General features: G+C 45.4%; 1 protein-coding gene across 1 annotated transcript in view; it reads right to left on the bottom strand.

The window, feature by feature from the left end:
• The window catches only part of fbxo11b (F-box protein 11b), a 153,061-nt gene extending 149,281 nt beyond the window's left edge, over positions 1–3,780 (bottom strand). Inside the window, exon 1 of the mRNA XM_085980364.1 lies at positions 3,762–3,780. The gene's annotated coding sequence lies outside the window, so the exon portion shown is untranslated. The remainder of the gene's footprint in view (positions 1–3,761) is intronic.
• Between the last annotated feature and the right edge of the window lie 18,040 nt (positions 3,781–21,820).

Here is a 21,820-nt window from a genome sequence, read left to right as displayed (position 1 = left end):
GTATTTTCTATTTTAAGATATATATATATATGTACTACTCCATCCCCCATGAGTAGCACATCTGTGGTGGCGGGGGTGGAAGAGGAAGGAGGGATAGAGGGTAAATCTGTACATTACAAATTGCAAATGAGAAGCATTTTTGGGGAACTAGATATGGTTTTTGGTCAGGGACTCTGAGGGACCCTAGAACTTTCGAACAGCCAGCCAGCGGTGTGCACTGGGCCAGGAGGGCGAGTCGAATTTATGCAATGGCTGTGTTTCATTTCACTTTTAAGAGGTGAGGACTAATTCTTCCCTGTTCTTTTAGATTACCATTGGTTTTAATGTACCAGATTGTTACTCTTCATCCTAACACTAATCCATTTTTAATGCACGACCACTCAATGACTTTCTATTGCACACTGATTCACAGGGCCAACATACAGTACAAGAAATAGATTATGCGGCTAATGTTAGGTGTCAGGACTTTTAACATTGTAAAAGTCTATCACAGCTTCATTTCTTCATCTACAAGCATAACTGTACAACTGTACAGATCTAATCTTCAGGATTCAAGAAAAATGGGGGTTTCATATAGTTGCCACTAGTAACAGAAATAATAGACAAGGGTAATGCAGTAGATGTAATATATTTGGATTTTCAAAAGGCCTTCGATAGGGCAGACTCATGACTGAGGGCAGAGCATGTGGAGTCAGTGGACAGATAGCAGAATGGATAGCAAGCTGGCTACAAAACAGAAAACAGAGAGTAGGGGTTAAGAGCAGCTTAAGGGTACAGATACACAAATCACTAAAGTAGCGACGCAGGTTAATAAGGCCTTAAGAAGGTAAACCAAGTTCATTTCTAGACGGATAGAATGGAAAAGCAGGGGAGTCATGTTAAACTTGTATATAACATTGGTTAGATCACACTTGGAGTACTGTGCATTGTTCGGGTCTCCATATTATAAAAAGGATATAGAGGCACTGGAGAAGGTGCAAAGAAGATTCACAAGGATGATACCAGAACTGAGATGTTATAACTATCAGGAAAGACTAAATAGGCTGGGGGTGACCTGATAGAGATCTTTAAGATAATGAAAGGGTTTGATAGGGTATGCGTAGAGAAAATGTTTCCACTTGTGGTGAAGACTGAAACTAGAGGCATAAATATATGTTCATCACTAATAAATCCAATAGGGAATTCAGGAGAAATGTCTTTCCCCAAGGAGTGATAATAATGTGGAATGCACTACCACAAGGAGTAGTTGAGGCAAATAGCATAGATGCATTTAAGGGGAAGCCAGAAAAGCACATGAGGGAGCAAGGAATAGAAGGGTATGCTGATAGGGTGGAAGGAAATTCATCTGGAGTATAAACGCCAGTATAGACCAGTTGGGTTGAATGGCCTGTTTCTGTAGACTCAATGGCCGCGATTTTATGCTTCAAGGCGGCTTGGGAGCAGGTCAGCTGCCTTCAGGGTTCCAGTCCCGCCCCCAACTACATTCGGCCCACAGACGTAATTTTACGTCAATTGGCCTTGTTAAGCCTGCCAATTAAGTGGAAGCTGGTGTCAGATGACATAATTTGATGACACGTCATCTGATGGTTTTCTTAAAGGGACCACGCCCTATTCTTTTTTTGACAGTTGATTTTTCAGTGTTTGACAGCATTGAGGTGAGCTCTTGCACCCAGGCTCTCCAGTGACTCCCTCCTTAGGCTAGAACAGATGGCAGGTGAGGTTACAGAAATGATCTGTCACTGGTGAGAGAGGTTCTCCCAATGAGGTGGAACTACACATACAATTCAAAACTTGTTATCTACAGAAAAGTCTAAATGCATTAAAAATGAAATTCCCAACATTTTCTTACTTCTGAAACTCATCAGTGCACCATTGGATCCTTCACACCACTTCTGCAGCTGTCATCAATGCATAAGCATTACAGCAGACTCACAACACGCCACACTTACCTGGCGTGGTGTCTGGACGTCGGGAAGCCCGCAGTAGAAGTGTAAAAATTGGAAAAAGCCTGTTAACAAGCAGTTAAGTGGCTATAATCCTCTTCCCGCTGCTAATGTGTCGGGTCCATGCGCAAATCAGGGACCCAACACTTGGGAAGATTGATTGGAGGCGGGTTGACAGCGGGTTTCTGACCCGCTGTCAATCTTTGCGATTTTGCCGGATGTCCCGCCTCCAAACCCGCCCCCTGCGCGCCGGCAAAATTCCAGCCTATATAACTCGATCTAAAGCTCCACTGATAAATAAGTCTAAACTTGGGGAATTGATCTAAAATCAAACATCCCATAATTCTTATTTTCCCTCCCTGAGCTGACCTAAACCAATAATGCAAGGTTAGCTCCTGACCATATTTCGACAGCACTCTGTGTGGCACAAGGCGTATTGGAATCATGTCGGGATTACAGGGGCAGGATTTGGGTGCTGATGCGCCTCAGTAACTTCAAGGCTCAAAGTTAACTGAATAAAACAAGGCTTTTATTAGCAAAGAAAGATGCTTGTGTCTTCACCGAGCGTTCTGCTGCAAGACAAGCCTGGGCTTGTCTTAAGTAGGGCCAGGTATGGGCGGAGCCGACACATCCAATGGGGAGAAAGGGGGCGGTGCACTATATACAATACAAGGTAAAACACCAGAGCAGGCAATACAATATATGTAGTTAAATACAGAGTCTGATGAATGACATATTTCATCACAGGTGCCAGCAGCTTTTAAAAGGCTGTTGGCTTTATTTCTCTATTTTACCTAAAAATAACTGAGCATAGAATAGACTTATTCAACAATCAGATGTTGGAGGTCTAGCAATGAGAGATGGACTTATTTGAAGGAGTACATAATTACAGTTTCACTTATGGCCCAAACCTGGAAGTAATTGAAGAAGACGTCTTTGGCCTATGCAAGGTTGCAAACATGTGACAATATTTTAATAGATTGTCTTGGCCAAATCCTTTATTGCTCCATCATAGAGGAATAATATGGGGAACCTTGTCAGCTGCTGATCTGGTGTGAATGTATATGTTCATTTTCTGCCTTTTCACTGTACCATCTTACCATATCACAGTGATGACCATGTTGGGTAAGAAATAGATCATGTATCAAGCACCATGTACTATGCGAGCACAAAATTCCTTCCAGCTGCCTGTTCACACACTCACTCAAGGTGGCTCGTGTCCTGGGCACTGGTAGAATTCATCTCTCAATCCTCTTCCTTGTATATTTCTCTTTCATATGTACTTGTAAGAGAAATCTGCACATAACTGTGTTTGCCGGTAGGACGGGTTCACCAAAAGAACAACCCTTGGTTCTTTATGAGGAGAGGACCATTGAAATTATGGGCATGGAGATAATAGAGGAATTTGGGATTGGCAATTCAGAACTCTCCCTCAAACCCATTGTGATTTGCTCACTCATTCATTCCCCAACACACAAGTCCACATAATGGGACTAATTGACATGATTTGACGTGATTTGAACAATCAACCTCTGGGTTGCTAGTCCAGTACCATAACCACAACCACTCAGCTGTTGTACTTTCTGGATGACCAACTTGGAGAATCAGAGTGAGGCAGCTATATGCAAAGCTTCAACTACCCTGGCCATGCTGAGGGAGTACCCAACAGCAGGGAAATGGCAAGAATTGGCACAGATGATGGAGATGCCTCCCAGAGCAATGCCATATCCCAACCTCCCTGCCACTCCACCTAAATAATGACTGTGGAGTTGCTGATGGTACAGACCCAGGCAGCCTCTTCACCACTAGCCATAGTACCTTCACTTGCAGCAGCATCTTCGGATCCAGCAGAAGTAGAGACTGCGCCATCTCTATCCCTAGAGGCAAGCATTGACACCCAGTATCCATCCATCTCACTTCCTCCTCCCACTGGAGAAACAATTAGAGAGAGAGATAGAGCACAAGGTCAAGAAATAGAAAATACAGATCATGCATTTTTACTAAGGGGAAGCATCACAGCAAAATACACTGAACACGGAAGCCCCGTACACTGTAAGGGTTAATAAAAGTTGTACTGACTTTTATTTGAATGGGTCCTGATAGTTCTCATGGTATGAGGCTGATTCAGGTTCTTTTGGGTAGAAATAAGGTCACATTCATTGTCATTGATGTACACCTGGGCCCAATTGAAGAACAGTTTATTTCACATTGGAATTGGGCACATGTGGGAGGACTGTTATGCACTGGCTAAAATAGGTATTAATAAAAGGTTTGGGCAATTAGAATCTATCTGATGACTGCAGCACTTAGACTATCTTGTTCAGCAAGCAATTCTTCTGTCTCGTGATCAACCCCATTGTCAGCTTTTTGCTGCCATTCTTCCGGCTGCTCCATTATTAGACTCCTTTGCAAGGCAAAGTTGTGGAGAACACAGCAGGCCTTGACTGGGCTATGTTGTAAAATGCCCTTGATCAGTCCAAACAATGGAATAACTGTTTGAGGATACCGAATGTGTTTCCCACTATGAGCCTGGCGGATGTGTGGGCTACGTTGTGCCTCTCTCCTAAGCACCTGTTCTCAGGTTCCACACAAGTCTCATTGCTGCAGGGCATGTCCTTGATCCCCCAAAAGCCAGCTCTTGAGTCTTCTTGGAACTTGCTGTAAGATGAACAAATCATGGGAGCCGCCAGGGAAACATGCATTCTCGTGCATGATTCTGTTCCTGTGGCCACAGATCACCTGTACATAGCTAGAAGACAACAATGCTGCACCCAAAGTTTGGTAGTTCAACATCACTTTATTGGTCACGTCGTATCAAACAGACAGCCGTTATGTTACAGAACACAACGTTATAATTACCTCGCTAACTACAGCTCTCCGATACATTGCTTTCTGGTCATTCTTTCTGTATTTTAAAAATAAGAATGGTTAAGAAGTGTCCATTCAAGTATCATTTCTACTCGGAGGTTACAATTTGTAAGTACCATTTAATTTATTTTTACTGGAGCAATTTGTATTCCATGGATTACTCAATGTGGGACACAAACACTTCCAATTCCCACTTACTGGTTCTTGGAACATTTGATCAAATGTATTAATTACACTTTTTCTCCTTGAGTTCTATTAACAACTGCTCATGTCACTAGATCCAGTTTGGTGAGAAATCTCAATGACTAAGGTCAGAGCATGAGCAGTCAGAGGCCAAGTAGCAAGCTGGCTACAAAACAGAAAACATTAGGGGTTAAGGCTGGTTACTCAGACTGGCAAAAGGTGGGAAGTGATGTTCTACAGGATCGGTGCTGGGACCATTATTGTTCAGCATTTGCATAAACAATTTGGACTTGACAATCGGAAGTACAATTTCAAAGTTTGCGACGACAACAAATTGGGGGGGGGGGTGGAGTGTAGTTAATACTGAGGAAGACTGCAACAAAATACAAGACAACATTAATAACCTTGCAGAATTGGCATATAATTGGCAAATGAATTTCAATATAGATAAGACTGAGGTGGTGCATTTTGGTAGGAATAATAAGGAGGCCACATACTCCTTGGAAAATTAAGAGTGTAAATGGGGTGGAGGAGCAATGGGATCTAGGGGTACAGATCTACAAATCACTAAAAGTAGCGACGCAGTTTGATAACACCATTAAAAAAGCAATCAAAACACTGGGGTTCATTTCTAGAAGGACAGAATTAAAAAGCAGGGAAGTTATGTTAAACTTGTATCGAACCTTGGTTAGACCACATTTGGAGTACTGTGAACAGTTCTGGTCTCATATTATAAAAAGGATATAGAAGCACTGGAGAAGGTGCAAAAAAGATTTATAAGGATGACGACAGATATACCTATCAGGAAAGATTGAACAGGCTGGGGCTCTTTTCTCTAGAAAAGAGAAGGCTAAGGGATGACCTGATAGAGGTCTTTAAAATAATAAAAGGGTTCGATGGGGTGGACATAGAGAAGATGTTTCCACTTGTGGGTGAGACCAGAACTAGGGGCCATAAATATAAGACAGGCACTAATAAATCCAATAGGAAATTCAGGAGAAACTTTTTTATCCAGAGAGTGGTTAGAATGTGGAACTTGCTACCACAGGGAGTAGTTGAGGTGAAAAGCATCAATGCATTTAAGGGGAAACTAAATAAACACGTGAGGGAGAAAGGAATAGAAGGTTCTGTGGATAAGATGAAGAGGGGTGGGAGGAGGCTCGTGTGGAGCATAAACACTGGCATAGACCAGTTGGGCAGAATAGCCTGTTTCTGTGCTGTACATTTTATGTAATGGGCCAGAATGTGATGGGAAGTCACGCCATTAGAATGACACATTAACATCACACACCATTATTAATGAATAAAATACCCAGCAATTTACGGAGTAAAAGAGATATGCCACGAGTTCCAATCCCCCGCAAATTACTGAACAATTTGTGCCGCTACGCTGTTAGCTTCGCCAAAACCGATAAAAGTTCCTACCCACCATGAGGCTCCCCATTGAACTTAATGGCAACCGTAAAATTGCTGGATTTATTACGTTATTACAAATTATTCCTGCCGCAGCCATTTAGGGCTGATAATTAATGTCGTAGAGGACCCTGTTATTGACATGATTTATGGTCCTGACAAGACACTCAACCTTGGAGGCCCATGAACAGACTAATGAAGCTGTGGAGTCTCACTCCAGCAGGTCGTGAATTGTTCTTAACAGGTTTTTATACATAGGAAGGAACATAGGAACAGGAGTAGGCCATTCAACCCCTTGAGCCTGTTCTGCCATTCAGTGAGATCATGGCTGATCTACATATACATTGGGCTAACCGAATTAGTAACAATACTGTGGAGGAGGAATTCCTGGAGTGTATACGGGATGGTTTCCTGGACCAATATGTCGAGGAACCAACTAGAGATCAGGCCATCTTAGACTGGGTATTATGTAATGAGAAAGGATTACAGGAAACTCTCTTTTTACCGGCACCTAAATAACCGGAAATCTCTCCTCTGTTCCAAAGAAAACAGCCCCAGCCTATCCAATCTTTCCTCATAGCTAAAATTCCTCAGCCCAGGCAACATCCTTGTAAATCTCCTCTGCACCCTCTCTAGTGCAATCACATACTTACTGTAATGTGGTGACCAGAACTGCATGCAGTACTCTAGCTGAGGCCTAACTAGTGTTTTATACAGCTCAAGCATAACCTCCCTGCTCTTATATTCTATGCCTCGGTTAATAAAGGCAAGTATCCTGTATGCCTTCTTAACCACCTTATCTACCTGTCCTGCTATCTTCAGAGATCTGTGGACATGCACTCCAAGGTCCCTCTGATCCTCTGCACTTCTCAGTGTCCTACCATTTATTGTGTATTCCCTTGCCTTGTTAGCCCTCCCTAAATGTATTACCTCACATTTCTCCAGATTGAATTTCATTTGCCACTGCTCTGCCAACCTGACCAGTCCATTGATATCTTCCTGCAGTCTACAGCTTTCTTCTTCATTATCAACCACATGGCCAATTTTTGTATCATCTGCAAACTTCTTAATCATACTTCCTACATTCAAGTCCAAATCATTGATATATACCACAGAAGTGTCAGCTGTGGATTAGTTGGTAGCACACATGCCTCTGAGTCAGAAGGTTGTGGGTTCAAGTCCCACTCCAGGGACTTGTGCACAGAAAGCTAAGCTGACACTCCAGTGCAGTGCTGAGGGAGGGCTGCACTGTCGGAGATGCCATCTTTTGGATGAGATGTTAAACTGAGGCCCCGTCTGCCCTCTCGGGTGGACGTAAAAGATCCCAAGGCACTATTTTGAAGAAGAGCAGGGGAGTTATCCCCGGAGTCCTGGCCAATATTTATCCCTCAACCCACATAACAAAAACATTATCTGGTCATTGTCACATTGCTGTTTGTGGGAGCTTACTGTGCGCAAATTGGCTGCTGCGTTTCCCACATTACAACAGTGACTCCACTTCAAAAGTAATTCATTGGCTGTAAAGCGCTTTGAAACGTTCAGTGGTCGTGAAGGGCGCTATATAAATGCAAGTCTTTCTTCCTTTTCTTTTCAGAAAGCAAAGGACCCAGTACTGAGTCCTGTGGAACCCCACTGGAAACAGCCTTCCAGTCACAACAACACCCTTCGACCATTACCCTTTGTTTCCTGCCTCTGAGCCAATTTCCGATCCAACTTGCCACTTTGCCTTGGATCCCATGGGCTTTTACTTTCGTGACCAGTCTGCCATGCGGGACCTTCTCAAAAGCCTTGCTAAAATCCATATAGACTACATCAAATGCACTATCCTCATTGACCCTCCTTGTTACCTCAAAAAATTCAGTCAAGTTAGTCAGACACGACCTTCCCTTAACAAATCCATGCTGACTATCCCTGATTAATCCGTGTCTTTCTAAATGAAGATTTATCCTGTCCCTCTGAATTTTTTCCAATCATTTTCCCACCACCGAGGATAGGCTGATTGGCCTGCAATTACTCGGTCTAGCCCTTTCTCCCTTTTTAAACAACGGTAGCACATTAGCAGTCTTCCAGTCCTCCGGCACCACACCTGTAGCCAAAGAGGATTGGAAAATGATGATCAGAGCCTCTGCTATTTCCTCTCTCACTTCTCTTAACAATCTGGGATACATTTCATCAGGGCCTGGGGTTTTATCCACTTTCAAAGATGCTAAACTCCTTAATATTTCCTCTTTCACTATGCTTATTTCATCTAATATTTCACACTACTCCTCCTTAACTCCTCCCTGATTGCAATTTCTGCATCGTCCCTCTCTTTTGTGAAAACAGACGCAAAGTATTCATTAAGAACCATACCCATGTCTTCCGCCTCCACACACAGGTTACCTTTATGGTCCCTAATAGGCCCTACTCTTACTTTAGTTATCCTCTTGCTCTTAATGTATTTATAAAACACCTTTGGGTTTTCCTTGATTTTACTTGCCAATATTTTTTCATGCCCTCTCTTTGCTTTCCTAATTTCCTTTTTAATTTCACCCCTGCACTTTCTATACTCCTCTAGGGTTTCTGCAGTATTGAGCCCTTGGTATCTGTCATAAGCTTCCCTTTTTTTCTTTATCCTTCCCTGTATGCCCCTTGATATCCAGGGAGCTTTAGATTTGTTAGTCCTACCCTTTTTTTTTAAGGGAACATACTTGCTCTGAATCCTCACAATCTCCTCCTTGAATGCCTCCCACTGCTCTGACACTGATTTTACCTTCAAGTTTCTGTCTCCAGTCCACTTTGGCTAAATCACATCTCAGCTTAGTAAAATTAGCTTTTCCCCAGTTGAGAACTTTTATTCCTGGTCTATCCTTGTCCTTTTCCATAACTACGCTAAATCTAACTGAATTATGATCACTATTACCAAGAAGCTCTCTCACTGATACCCTTTCCACCTGCCCAGCTTAATTCCCTAAAACTAGGTTCAGAACCGCCCCCTCTCTCTTGCTACGTACTGGCTAAAAAAGTTCTCCTGAATGCGTTTTAAGAATTCTGCTCCCTCTTTCACACTAATTTTATCCCAGTTAATATTAGGGAAGTTGAAATCCCCTACTATTACTGCCCTATTTTTGCACGTCTCAGAAATTTGCCTTCTATCTCCCTCTGACTGTTTGGGGGTGTTATAAATCTCACCATTCATCAAGAAACTACTCGTGAAATAACGCTGGATGGCCAGCTGGTGGCGCCGTCCAAGGAGTATAAATACTCGGGCGTCGGCCCCAGCTTTCCAGGGACATTTTGTAAGACAAGGAACTAGTGAAGTACAACTAGACTTCCATGTTCTGAAACAAGTTGATTAAAGCCTTGCTTTATACTCAAACCAAGTGCATAGTGAGTTTTATTATGTCAGGGGGTCTATCGTACACTCCTAGCAGTGTGATTGCCCAATTTTTTGCTTTTCAGTTCAACCCATATGGCCTCGTTGGATGATTCTTCTAAGATATCATCCCTCCTCACAGCTGTAATTGTTTCTTTAATCAATATTGTGACCCTCCAAATTTCCAGGCTTTTGCCCTGCAAAAACAACATACATTTCTATAGCGCTTTTCACATATGCAAAGACAGCTGAAAGCACTTTACAGGTACTAGACACTGAGCAGGAAAAAGAGAGTGGAGTGGGGAGTGCAAGGTCACCAGAAAAGCAGTGTCTTTAGGTGGCTTTTGAAAGCATGGAGAGAAGTGACATGGCAGAAGTGTTAATGGAGGATGTTCCAAAGGGCAGGCCCATAGTGAGTGAAAGAGCAGCCTCCAATGGTGTGACAGGGAATGAGGAGTAGGCCCGTGTCACACAGCAGGTGTACAGGCACATAAGACTGTAAGAGAGATTCCTGGGGAAATGTGGGAAAGTTCATAGCGGGATTTGAAAGCAAAGAAATAAATCTTAAAATCAATTCACTGGGGCACAAGAAGCAAGTGCATTTTGGCGAGGAGGGGGGAATGATGGGCATAAATTCAACTGTTAATGTTTTTGATTACAGTTCAAATATGGTAGGGTCATTAATTTAACCCCTAAGAGCACGAGCATTTCCATGGAAATCGGTTTTCCCTGTGCTGATAAACCGTGATGCTAAAAAATTCCCCATTAGTGCAGCATTGTGATATCAGAGGGAGCCATATTCCTGTGATACTGATTTTGAGTTACCAAAATGTGAAATTTTTCCTACTTTTCTTCCCTGTTCTCCTGGAGACAGCTGCCCAATTTCCAAATAGTGTTCTGATGGGCGGGGATAGAAAATGGGGCAGAGATCCATTCTACAGGGTCTCTGCCCATGATTGCACCCATCCAATTTTCTGCCATCATTTCTGAACAACACCGTAAAATGGGCTGGTATATTTAAAGGAGGCAGTAATCATGTGATGAAGTAATACATGCCATTTCCCATTATTCTTTTCCACATTCACAGTGAGCGTTAATAGTGCTCACATAAATAGCATTGCTAGCTGATATAAAAAAGGCAGAGGTTGATTTAAAGGGTGCAGCAGCTATGTACAGAATTTGTTTTGTTATTCACCGCAGACAATTGCTTGACTATCTGCCTCTGTGCCTTGTGCTGTGAGGCTCCCATTTCCACCCCTCCCAACTAAAAAGAGCTCTATTGGTTTCTAAAATAACAACAGAAAATGCTGGAAAACTCAGTAGGCCAGGCAACATCCGTGGAGAGAAAACAGAGTCAACGTTTCGGGTCAAACCCTTTGTCAAGACTGAAAATGCACAGGAAATGAAATAGATTAAAAGGCCAGGCTGGGGGAGAACAAAAGAGAAGAGACATTAAGAGGTATTCAAAACGAGACGAGATGGTGATAGGACTACTGGAGACAAAAGGCGGCTCTAGATTAGGTATGAAATGCGCTGGCAGAATGGGAGACAGCTGCCATGTGGGAGAGAAAAAAAGGGGGGGGGGAAAGGGCCAAAACAAAGGTGTGGATAAAAAATAAGTAAAAATGTAATGGGGGCCGAGGTTACGATCTGAAATTGTTGAACTCGATATTGAGTCCGGAAGGCTGCAAAGTGCCTAATCGGAAGATGAGGTGCTGTTCCTCGAGCTTACGCTGAGCTTCTGTGGAACAATGCAAGAGCCCGAGTACAGTGAGGTCTGAGTGGGAATGGGGCGGTGAATTAAAATGACAGGCGACCGGAAGCTCGGGGTCATCCTTACAGACTGAACGGAGGTGTTCCGCAAAGCGGTCACCCAATCTGCGTTTGGTCTCCCCAATGTAGAGGAGACCACATCGTGAGCAGCGAATACAGTATACTAGATTGCAAGAAGTACAAGTAAATCGCTGTTTCACCTGGAAGGGGTGTTTGGGGCCCTGGACAGTGGGAAGGGGGGAGGTATAAGGGCAGGTGTTGCATCTCCTGCGCTTGCACGGGAAGGTGCCGGGCAAAGGGGAAGGGGTGCCGGGGGTGATAGAGGAGTGGACTAGGGTGTCTCGGAATGAGCGGTCCCTACGGAATGCTGAAAGGGGAGGGGAGGGAAAGATGCGTTTGGTGGTGGGATCACTTTGGAGGTGGTGAAAATGGCGGAGGATGATCCGTTGAATGTGGAGGCTGGTGGGGTGAAAGGTGAGGACAAGGGGAACCCTATCGTGGTTCCGGGAGGGAGGGGCGGGGTGAGGGCAGAAGTGCGGGAGATAGAACGGTCACGGTCGAGGGCTGTGTCAACCACGGTAGAGGGGAATCCTCGGTTGAGGAAAAAGGACGACATGTCAGAAGCACTGGTGTGGAAGGTGGCATCGTCGGAGCAGATGCGGCGGAGACGGAGAAACTGGGAGAATGGAATAGAGTCCTTACAGGAGGCAGGGTGGGAGGAAGTGTAGTCCAGGTAGCTGTGGGAGTCAGTGGGCTTGTATTGAATGTTGGTCAATAACCTATCCCCAGAGATGGAGACGGAGAAGTCGAGGAAGGGAAGGGAAGAGTCGGAAATGGACCATGTGAAGGTGAGGGAAGGGTGGAAATTGGAGGCAAATGAATGAAATTGTCTAGTTCAGGGCGAGAGCAGGGAACTGCTCCGATTGGTTTCTAGTTGGGAATACCAAATCAAATTTGTTTTTTAAAGGAAGAAGAGGAGGAGCAACAGAGGATAGACAGCACAGGAAGCACATGGCACTCGCACACCAGAAAACGCAGAGTTAGGCGCTCGTACCTCCAGACCAGATCTAGGAGCAATGCCTGCAGAGGCTGCGCTTCACAACGGAAGCCATCTCTGACTTAAGCCACCGACTGCAACTTGACCTACAGCTCGCTTTCACCACAGTCACCACACTGCCAGTGGCTGTAAAGGTCACAACCGCCCTGAACATTTATGCTACAGGATAATTCCAGGCTGCAACTGGAGACATCATTAACATTAACCAATCAGTTGTGCATAGGTGCATCAAGCAAGTCATAGTTGCATTGTTTGCTAGCTCAAGCCAGTTTATAAACTTCCTCATGGACACCAGCAGCAGCATAAATGGCCACTGCAACTTTACAGAGTGGCAGGATTTCCCAAACTCCAGTGAATCGTGGATTCTATGTGCGACCATGACCAATGCCACCATCTACCCCAACAGGATAGAATCCCAGTCTCTCAATGTCCAGCTCATTTGTGACTAGCAGCACTCCATTGTGCAAGTGAATGCTCACTTTTCTGGCAGCTGCCATAATGAATTTGTTTTAAGGCAGTCCACCATACCTGCACCCTTTCACCCAGAAAGACAATTCTTTGGGTCGTTCATGGAAGATCAAGATTACCCTCTACAGCCATGGCTAATTTCACCTGTATGTTTTACCATGATACCGGCTGAGCACTGCTATAACAAGATCAAGTCATCCACCAGAGGCATCACAGAACACACTATTCACTTTTTGACTGCATGTATTAGATGCATTGATCAATCTGGGAGTCTTCTGCAATATAGTCTGGCTAGGGTCTCAAATAACATAGTGGCGTGTTCTTGTCTTGCAAAGAGGCCCCAGAGGAGGAAGGCATCAAATGGCATCAGAGGATCAGCCAGAGGAGCAACAGCAGCAAGAGAGGACAACCTGTTGCTGGCTTCAAGAGACATTTATGTCAATCTGATACAGGAGACCTTCTCTTGACAACCACATCAGACCCTGCATGAACAGTGCTGCCTATATTGTCTGCATTCCAACAACAATTATGCCATCATCGATAGGCTCTTCTCTGTGTTGCATCGACTCACATGATGGGAGTGAGCCTTTGGATTAGTGATAACATTCCAGTTTCTGAGTCAGAAGGTGCAGGGTTTGAACCCCGCTCCAGGCAGTACCAGCGAGTTTAGACCGGAGCTCCAGCTCTGAATTCTGGGTTGACATCCAGCGAGATACTCACGTCCAGTGGGCGTAGGTGCCCCCTCCCCATTATCATCTGGGAGCCTATAAAACCCACCCAATCAGCTGGTATAAACTTGGTTACAGCAATGGAAGGAGCATACATATCACGGTCTGTCAGCTGCTAATCAGCCTGTGAATCCTTCTTCACACTTTTCTCCAAGGAAAACAACTCACATGACTCCCCATTCATGCTACTTTTTTTTTTAAATTAATTCTCAGGATATGGGCATCACTGGCAGCTGGCATTTATTGCCCATCCCTAGTTGCCTTGGAGAAGGTGGTGGTGGGCCACCTTCTTGAACTGCTACCGTTTATGTGGTGAATGTACTCCCACAGTGCTGTTAGGTAGGGCGTTCCAGGATTTTGACCTAGCGACAATATATGTCCAAATCTGAATGGTGTGTGACTTTATCAAAGGCATCTCCAAACCTTTCCCCCTTGATGCCAGTGTGTGATGTTTGAACTCTTAAATATAATATAGTGCTCCTCCTAGGTGTTATGTAGTGGCAAGAGTGCACAAGGTTCATAGTGAGAATGCTGTATCTCACTATGAACCTCTTGGGACTGATATGTCCCTTGTCTCACGACAGCCAAGTCCTGAGATGGACCTGCTACAGATTGCACCTCTTGTGCTGCTGCACGGTCACTTTAACACAGCGAGGGGCAGGTAGTTGTAAGTACTGTAGCAGAAAAGCTTGTACAGTGCATTCTTGGAATGTGTGGCTAACTCCTTTTGCCTTGTCTGATGTGGTATGTCATTAACCTTTTAGCACCCCTGATTGCCACATCATTGGCACTCCGTGCCCTGACCACCTCCTTTCCCTGTGCCTGAGCAAAGCCTTTGCGAATCTTTGCTGCTTAACCACAAATAGGGCCTTCCTCTTCTGCTTTACTTAGCCCAGCAGCACTTCCTCCAAGAACCATGGGGCACTGTGCCCTGCAACAGACCTATCTGACATTTTCCAATTAACTAAACTGCTGGGGCCTGAAAATCCTCAGGCCGATTGAAAGAAATTGGTGTGGGACCCAGACTCGTCAGGTCTCCACCCCAAAGTTTTATGTCTACAGATTTGCACCAGGGGCGGGCAGAACCCTGTCCACCCAAACATTCCCTGGAGGTGGGCTGGGGGGGGTGTGGGGAAGGGTTTTCCTATGCCAGAAATGTTCTCTGCTCCTTCCATGGGAAGAACCTAGCATACAGATCCTGCTGGGGCAAAAATGATGCTCACCTGGAGGTCCAGGCATGGGTCTTGTAGCACTTTGAATACTAGTTCCCTTATAAAGTGAGCCAATTAGCTACGTACTTTGCACTTCTGGGGGGCCTGCCATCAGTCCCGCTCCCCCCTCACGTAAGCGGCCATTTGGTGCAAAATTTTGTGTGTGTGTCCCATGATGTGCTCACAGAAGATATTCAAATCACCTGACCCAAGATACTCTGGTGAGGTCAGGAGCAGCAGTCAACAGCCCTCACTTCCTTACGTTTACACCGGCAGAGCGGGCCCCAAAGGTTTGAAGTAGAAAGTCCTTTGATGATGCCTGATCTTGTAAGCTGCAGCAGGTATTTCCCACCTCCAAATGGACAAGCTCCCGTGAGAGGCTTGGTCAACACTAGGAGCTCACCCATACTACTCTAACTAAGCCGACTCCAGAAAATAGGGCAGGCTCCGCACTAGTGCAGGTGAGAATACAAAAGACCCAACCCAACACATTTTCACTGGCAATCACGAAACTGGAAAGCGCAAGTTTGTGACTCATGCTGGCACATGGTTCATGAGCACTGGTAATCTTCTGGTACCTTGTTATTAGGAATAGGCAGTCTGGCTAATTTTTCTTCCCTTCCTAAAATTTGGGACATGGAGGGCAATTGCAGTGCGGCTGTCTCCATCTCTGCTGAGATCAGCTAACTCAGAGCAAACCAGTAATTGAACCCGAGATCTGCCTGGTCAATGTGTTTCAGTATCACACCACACAGTAGCTCCAAATTACTTAGGGCGAGCAGCATATCTGTAGTGGTTCTCACGTTCTAGGACTGGCGGGGAAGGGCAATGGGGCCTGATCTAGTAATGCTGATGCTTCACCTCAAAGATCAGAACAGAGGAGTTTCCTGTGGGGAACAATTGTGTCCTGCCCTTGGAAGCCTGGCTTTGTAAAAAGAACAGGACTGGCTAGATGGCATCAAATGCCAGATTTCCCATTGCTCCAGCCTGCTGAGTCCCAAGCAAACTGGAGACTGGCAAGATATCAGTTCAATGGAGCGGCGAAAATGGGGTCATGGCTTTGAACACTCCAGAACTTAACAGCCTTATTGAAATCGGCTCTCTGATAATGGAAATCAATTAAACAGCTTCCTGCGCTTTTTACGGTCCTGCCAGCTTTACTCCCATGTGGCTTTCAAGTGTTGCATTTTCCTCTGCCCCGACACTCGCCCCCCCACCCAATAATTTTCTTCCTTGAAGGCACTAACTCTTGCTGGTGAATGGCTCCGTTAGAGATGGCAGGCCGCCAATACTTCACCCAAGTGACCATTCTTTAGGTAGGAGCCTAATGAACCTAAATAGTAAATGGTGGGATAGAGAATTAAAGTCGCTCTCTCTGCTCTGTCTCCTACACTGTTCCAATGAAGCTCAACGCAAGTCTGAGGCACAGCACCTCATCTTACGATTAGGCATTCAACAACTTTAGATCATAACCATCACTCCCATTTCTTGTACAGCAGATGCTGGTAATGGTTCTGCTGTAACCATTTACACCTCCTCTGGACCCATTGTTTACTTCTTTACTTGTCCCATTACCACCCCCTTTTGCCTTGCACCATCATCTCTTTTGTCATTTAATCACTCCCGCCCTCCACTACATCAAAGACCATCCTCTTTGTTCTTTCCTCCCCTCACCCTGCTATTTCCCTGGCTTTGCACTTGCTTAAAAACTGTTAAATCTAACTTCTTCCAGTTCTGATGAAAGGACGTTGACCTGAAACCTTAACTGTTTCTCTCGCCACAGATGCTGCCTGACCTGCTGAGTGTTTCCAGCATTTTCTGTTTTTATTTCAGATTTCCAGCATCCACAGTATTTTGCTTTTGACCTTTTATACCATCTTCTCTGGAGCCAATTACATGCTTTTTATACAAAACTATCTTATTGTACATATTTTTTACTACACCGCCTCTCTCGTTCCAGAACTGCAGACCAGTGCAGTTCAATGACCTGACAAGAGCAAACAAGGTAACACACCTTTCACCCCACCAGCCTTCACATTCAACGGATCATCCTCCGCCATTTCCGCCACCTCCAAAGTGATCCCACCACCAAACACATCTTCCCCTCCCCTTTCAGCATTCCGTAGGGACCACTCCCTCCGAGACACCCTAGTCCACTCCTCTATCACCCCCAACAGCCCTTCCCCTTCGCCTGGCACCTTCCCGTGCAAGCGCAGGAGATGTAACACCTGCCCCTATACCTCCCCCCTTCCCACTGTCCAGGGCCCCAAACACCCCTTCCAGGTGAAACAGCGATTCACTTGTACTTCTTGCAATCTAGTATACTGTATTCGCTGCTCACGATGCGGTCTCCTCTACATTGGGGAGACCAAACGCAGATTGGGTGACCGCTTTGCGGAACACCTCCGTTCAGTCCGTAAGGGTGACCCCGAGCTTCCAGTCGCCTGTCATTTTAATTCACTGCTCCATTCCCACTCGGACCTCACCGTCCTTGGCCTCTTGTATTGTTCCACGGAAGCTCAACGTAAACTCGAGGAACAGCAAATCATCTTCCGATTAGGCACTTTGCAGCCTTCCGGACTCAATATCGAGTTCAATAATTTCAGATCATAACCTTGGCCTCTCTTTTTTCCTTTAAATTTTTTCCACCCCTTTGTTTTGGGTCCTCCTTTTCCCCCCCGCCCCTCCTTTCCTTTTGTTTCTCTCTCTCACCTGGCAGCTGTCCTTATCCTGCCAGTACACTTCACACCTAATCTCAGCTGCCTTTTGTCTCCACGGGCCCATTACCATCTCACCTGGCTTCTAATACCTTTTATTGTCTCCTTTTCTTCTTTTGTTCGATCGCAGCCTTGCCTTCGATCTTTTTATTTTCTTTCCAGTTTTGAAGAAGGGTTTCAACCCGAAACGTCAACTCAAATTTCTCTCCACGGATGTTGCCTGACCTGCTGGGTTTTTCCAGCATTCTCTGTTGTTATTTTTAACACACCAACCAATCTCTCTTTTCTTCCTTGGATATTATGGGCACCAACACACCGTTCATCATCTAAAATTATCGCTGCAGATGTCACACTTCACAATGACCTGTGGCTATGGGGGTCGCTAACTCGGGATCTTACAATATCTGCTGCAACAACAATTAATTGCCCGCAGAACCTTAAAATCTCTTCCTCCACTTTAAAAGAGTGAAACCTGCACATCTATTCCATCAGCTGTCTGATACCGCCTGGGAAACACCCTTCAATGGCTAGCCTACAGCTATGCAGTTTATATAATACAAATCAGTAACTGAACATAACATAAGTGCATTCTTTTTTCTTGTATTGTGCGCAAGTTTCTTCTGTAACATGATTGAGTGAATTAGGTGGAGGCAGAAAAGAAGAGTATAACTTTTTTAATGAAGCAAACCTTCAAACCCTCCTGCATGATTACTATCCAAAAGCCCCTGCTGGAATGGTGATGCAGCACCACCAGAGTCCGAGCATAGGGTTTGCGGTGGGGGGGGGCAGGTGGAGGGTGGAGGGGTTTATAGGCCTGGAAGCCTTGAAGGGATTTAAACATATAGAGGAGATTTTTTTTAACTGGTGGCATTGTGGATCGGGCGCCCATGTAGGTCAGGGAAGATGGGTGAGCGGGACTTTGTGAGGCATAGAATATGCGCAGCAGAATTTTGGATAAGATAAAGTTTACTGATCTTGCAACATTGAAGCTCTTGTCTTCAATTCCATCATGTTGTATAAGGCTGTACATCCATATAGATTGTTTCTGGTTCATGTTGATCCACTGCTAGAGTATTGGGGGCAGGATGAAGAATGAATGAAAGGATATATAATGGTTAGTGGTTGATTTAATAAAGAACAAACTACTTTAATCCCTCTGGATGAATCACAGGCCTTTACGTGTATTCTGAATGTCATAATTTAGTTTATTTTCCAGTGAACCACTGCTCAAAAGGCCATTTATGGAATCTCTATTTTTAGTAGAACCAGTGAGCAGTTTTTGTAATGCCCTGTGGGTGAAATAAGTCACTGCTGCAACCATCACATGCAGATCGTGCTCTGATCCATATTTAGTTCCACAATGTTAAAAGGTCTTATTTAGACTTTAATTTGATTCCCAGCTTGTACTGAGTCAGTTGACCTTAGCCAGAGCAGAGGTAGGAGCAATACAATTGGACTCAGTGCCGCTGGATTAGGGAATGAGAATGAACCAGTGTTCCCAGTCCCACTGCTCATTGCTGTCCAGTGAGCCCGGCTGGAAACTGCATATGTGGATGTCTGGTGAAGACAAGATCATGTTTGTCTGTAATGCCCTTCATCAATCAAACAGCCTGCCAAGCCACATTGTCTAAGCTTACACATGAAGAATGGTCACTTGGGTGTACAGGAGGGTGCCTGGCCCTGGTAGAACTGTACCCCAGAGGAAGTCAGCACTTTCCGGAGATAAGGAGAGAGAAATGTGGAAATCTACATAGGTAAGAGTTTCTGTTACCTGATGTGAAGTGCACACTCTCGTTCCAATAGAGACCCCACTTAAGTCCTGAGAACGCTGGTAAAGACAAGGCTCGGAGCGGCAAGTACACACAGGTGTAATACTGGAGTTTAACCATCTAAAACCGCGCAGTTTATCAATACAGAGCGCTGGAAAACTTCCCACTGCTTATTCTGCCACAACCATTCAACCAATTATGGCATTGGCTTCTGGGGTGATTGTGACTTAGGTGAAAGCATTACAGTCCCCAGTCTTAGATCTACCCCTCTTGGGTTCCATTAGTAGCCCAAAAGTGCCCTGTAGTACTGCAGACCTGACTGGTTCAGGTATCAGATTACTGAGTCCACCACAGAAGATTTACTTCGTTCTGAACTTCCATCTTCAAGCATGTCTTCTTGGAGTCACATCAACACCAAAGAGAATCCACCTATATCCCTCCCACAAGGAGAATAATCATCATTATTGGATGGACCACCCAGCATCGACCAAGACACCGGACACGACAAAGGCACACCCAGCCCAGTCGACCCTACAAAGTCCTCCTCACTAACGTGTGCCAAAATTGGGAGAGCGGTCTCACAGACTAGTCAAGCAATAACCTGACACAGTCATACTCACAGAATCATACCTTTCAGCCAATGTCCTAGACTCCTCCATCACCATCCCGTCCCACCGGCAGGACAGACCCACCAGAGGTGGCGGCACAGTGGTATACAGTCCGGCGGGAGTGGTGCTGGGAGTCCTCAACATTGATGCCGGACCCCATGAAGTCTCATGGCATCCTGCTGATTACCACCTACCGTCCTCTCTTTGCTGTTGAATCAGTACTCCTCCATGTTGAACACCACTTGCAAAAAGCACTGAGAGTAGCAAGGGCACAGAATGTACTCTGGGTGGGGGACTTCATTGCTCATCAACAAGAGTGGCTCGGTAGCACCAATACTGACCGAGCTGGCCGAGTCCTGAAGGACACAGCTGCCAGACTGGGCCTTGGACTGGGCAAGTGGTGAGAGAGCCAACCTGAGGGAAACCTCACATATCTGTCATTCTACCATTGCCATCAAGTCATGGAACCAACCCTGGTTCAATGAGGAGTGTAAAAGAGCATGCAAGTGCCAACCTGGTGAATCTACAGCACAAGACTTCATAAATGCTAAACAGCAGAAACAGCATGCTATAGATAGAGCTAAGCGATCCCACAACTAATGGATCAGATCAAAGCACTGCAGTCCTGCCACACCGAGTCGTGAATGGTGGTGGACGATTAAACTAATGGGAGAAGGAGGCTCCATGAACATCTCCATCTGCAATGATGGTGGACCCCAGCACTTGAGTGCAAAACACAAAGCAGAAGTGTTTCCAACCATCTTCAGCCAAAAGTGTCAAGTGGATGATCCACATCGGCCTCCTCCTGAGGTCCCCACCACCACAAAAGCCAGTCTTCAGCCAATTCGATTCACTCCGTGTGATATCAAGAAACGGCTGAGTGCAAAGGCTGTGGGCCCCGACAACATCCCGGCTGTCGTGCTGAAGACTTGTGCTCCAGAACTAGCCGTGCCTCTAGCCAAGCTGTTCCAGTACAGTTACAACACTGGCATCTACACGGCAATGTGGAAAACTGCCCAGGTATGACCTGTCCACAAAAAGCAGGACAAATCAAATCCGGCCAATTACCGCCCGATCAGTCTGCTCTCAATCATCAGCAAAGTGATGGAAGGTGTCAGCGAGAGTGCTATCAAGCAGCACTTGCCCACCAACAACCTGCTCACTGATACCCAGTTTGGGTTCCGCCAGGACCACTCGGCTCCAGACCTCATTACAGCCTTGGTCCAAACATGGACAAAAGAGCTGAATTTCAGAGGTGAGGTGAGAGTGACTGCCCTTGACATCAAGGCAGCATTTGACCGAGTGTGGCATCAAGGAGCCCCAGTAAAACTGAAGTCAATGGGAATCGGGGGGGAATCTCTCCACTGGCTAGAGTCATACCTAGCACAAAGGAAGATGGTTGTGGTGGTTGGAGGTCAATCATCACAGCCCCAAGATACCGCTGCAGGAGTTCCTCAGGGCAGTGTCCTAGGCCCAACCATCTTCAGCTGCTTCATCAGTGACCTTCCCTCCATTATAAGGTCAGAAGTGGGGATGTTCGCTGATGACTGCACAGAGTTCAGTGCCATTCACAACTCCTCAGATAATGAAGCAGTCCATGCTCACATGCAGCAAGACCTGGACGACATTCAGGCTTGGGCTAATAAGTGGCAGGTAGCATTCGTGCAACACAAATGCCAGGCAATTACTATCTCCAACAAGTGAGCATCTAACCACGGCCCTTAGAC

The sequence above is a fragment of the Somniosus microcephalus genome, chromosome 3 (genome assembly GCF_052327205.1).
Source record: "Somniosus microcephalus isolate GS21.2 chromosome 3, FLI_Smic_1.0, whole genome shotgun sequence".
Classification (NCBI taxonomy): domain Eukaryota; kingdom Metazoa; phylum Chordata; class Chondrichthyes; order Squaliformes; family Somniosidae; genus Somniosus; species Somniosus microcephalus.
This window is presented reverse-complemented; position numbering and strand designations above follow the sequence as displayed.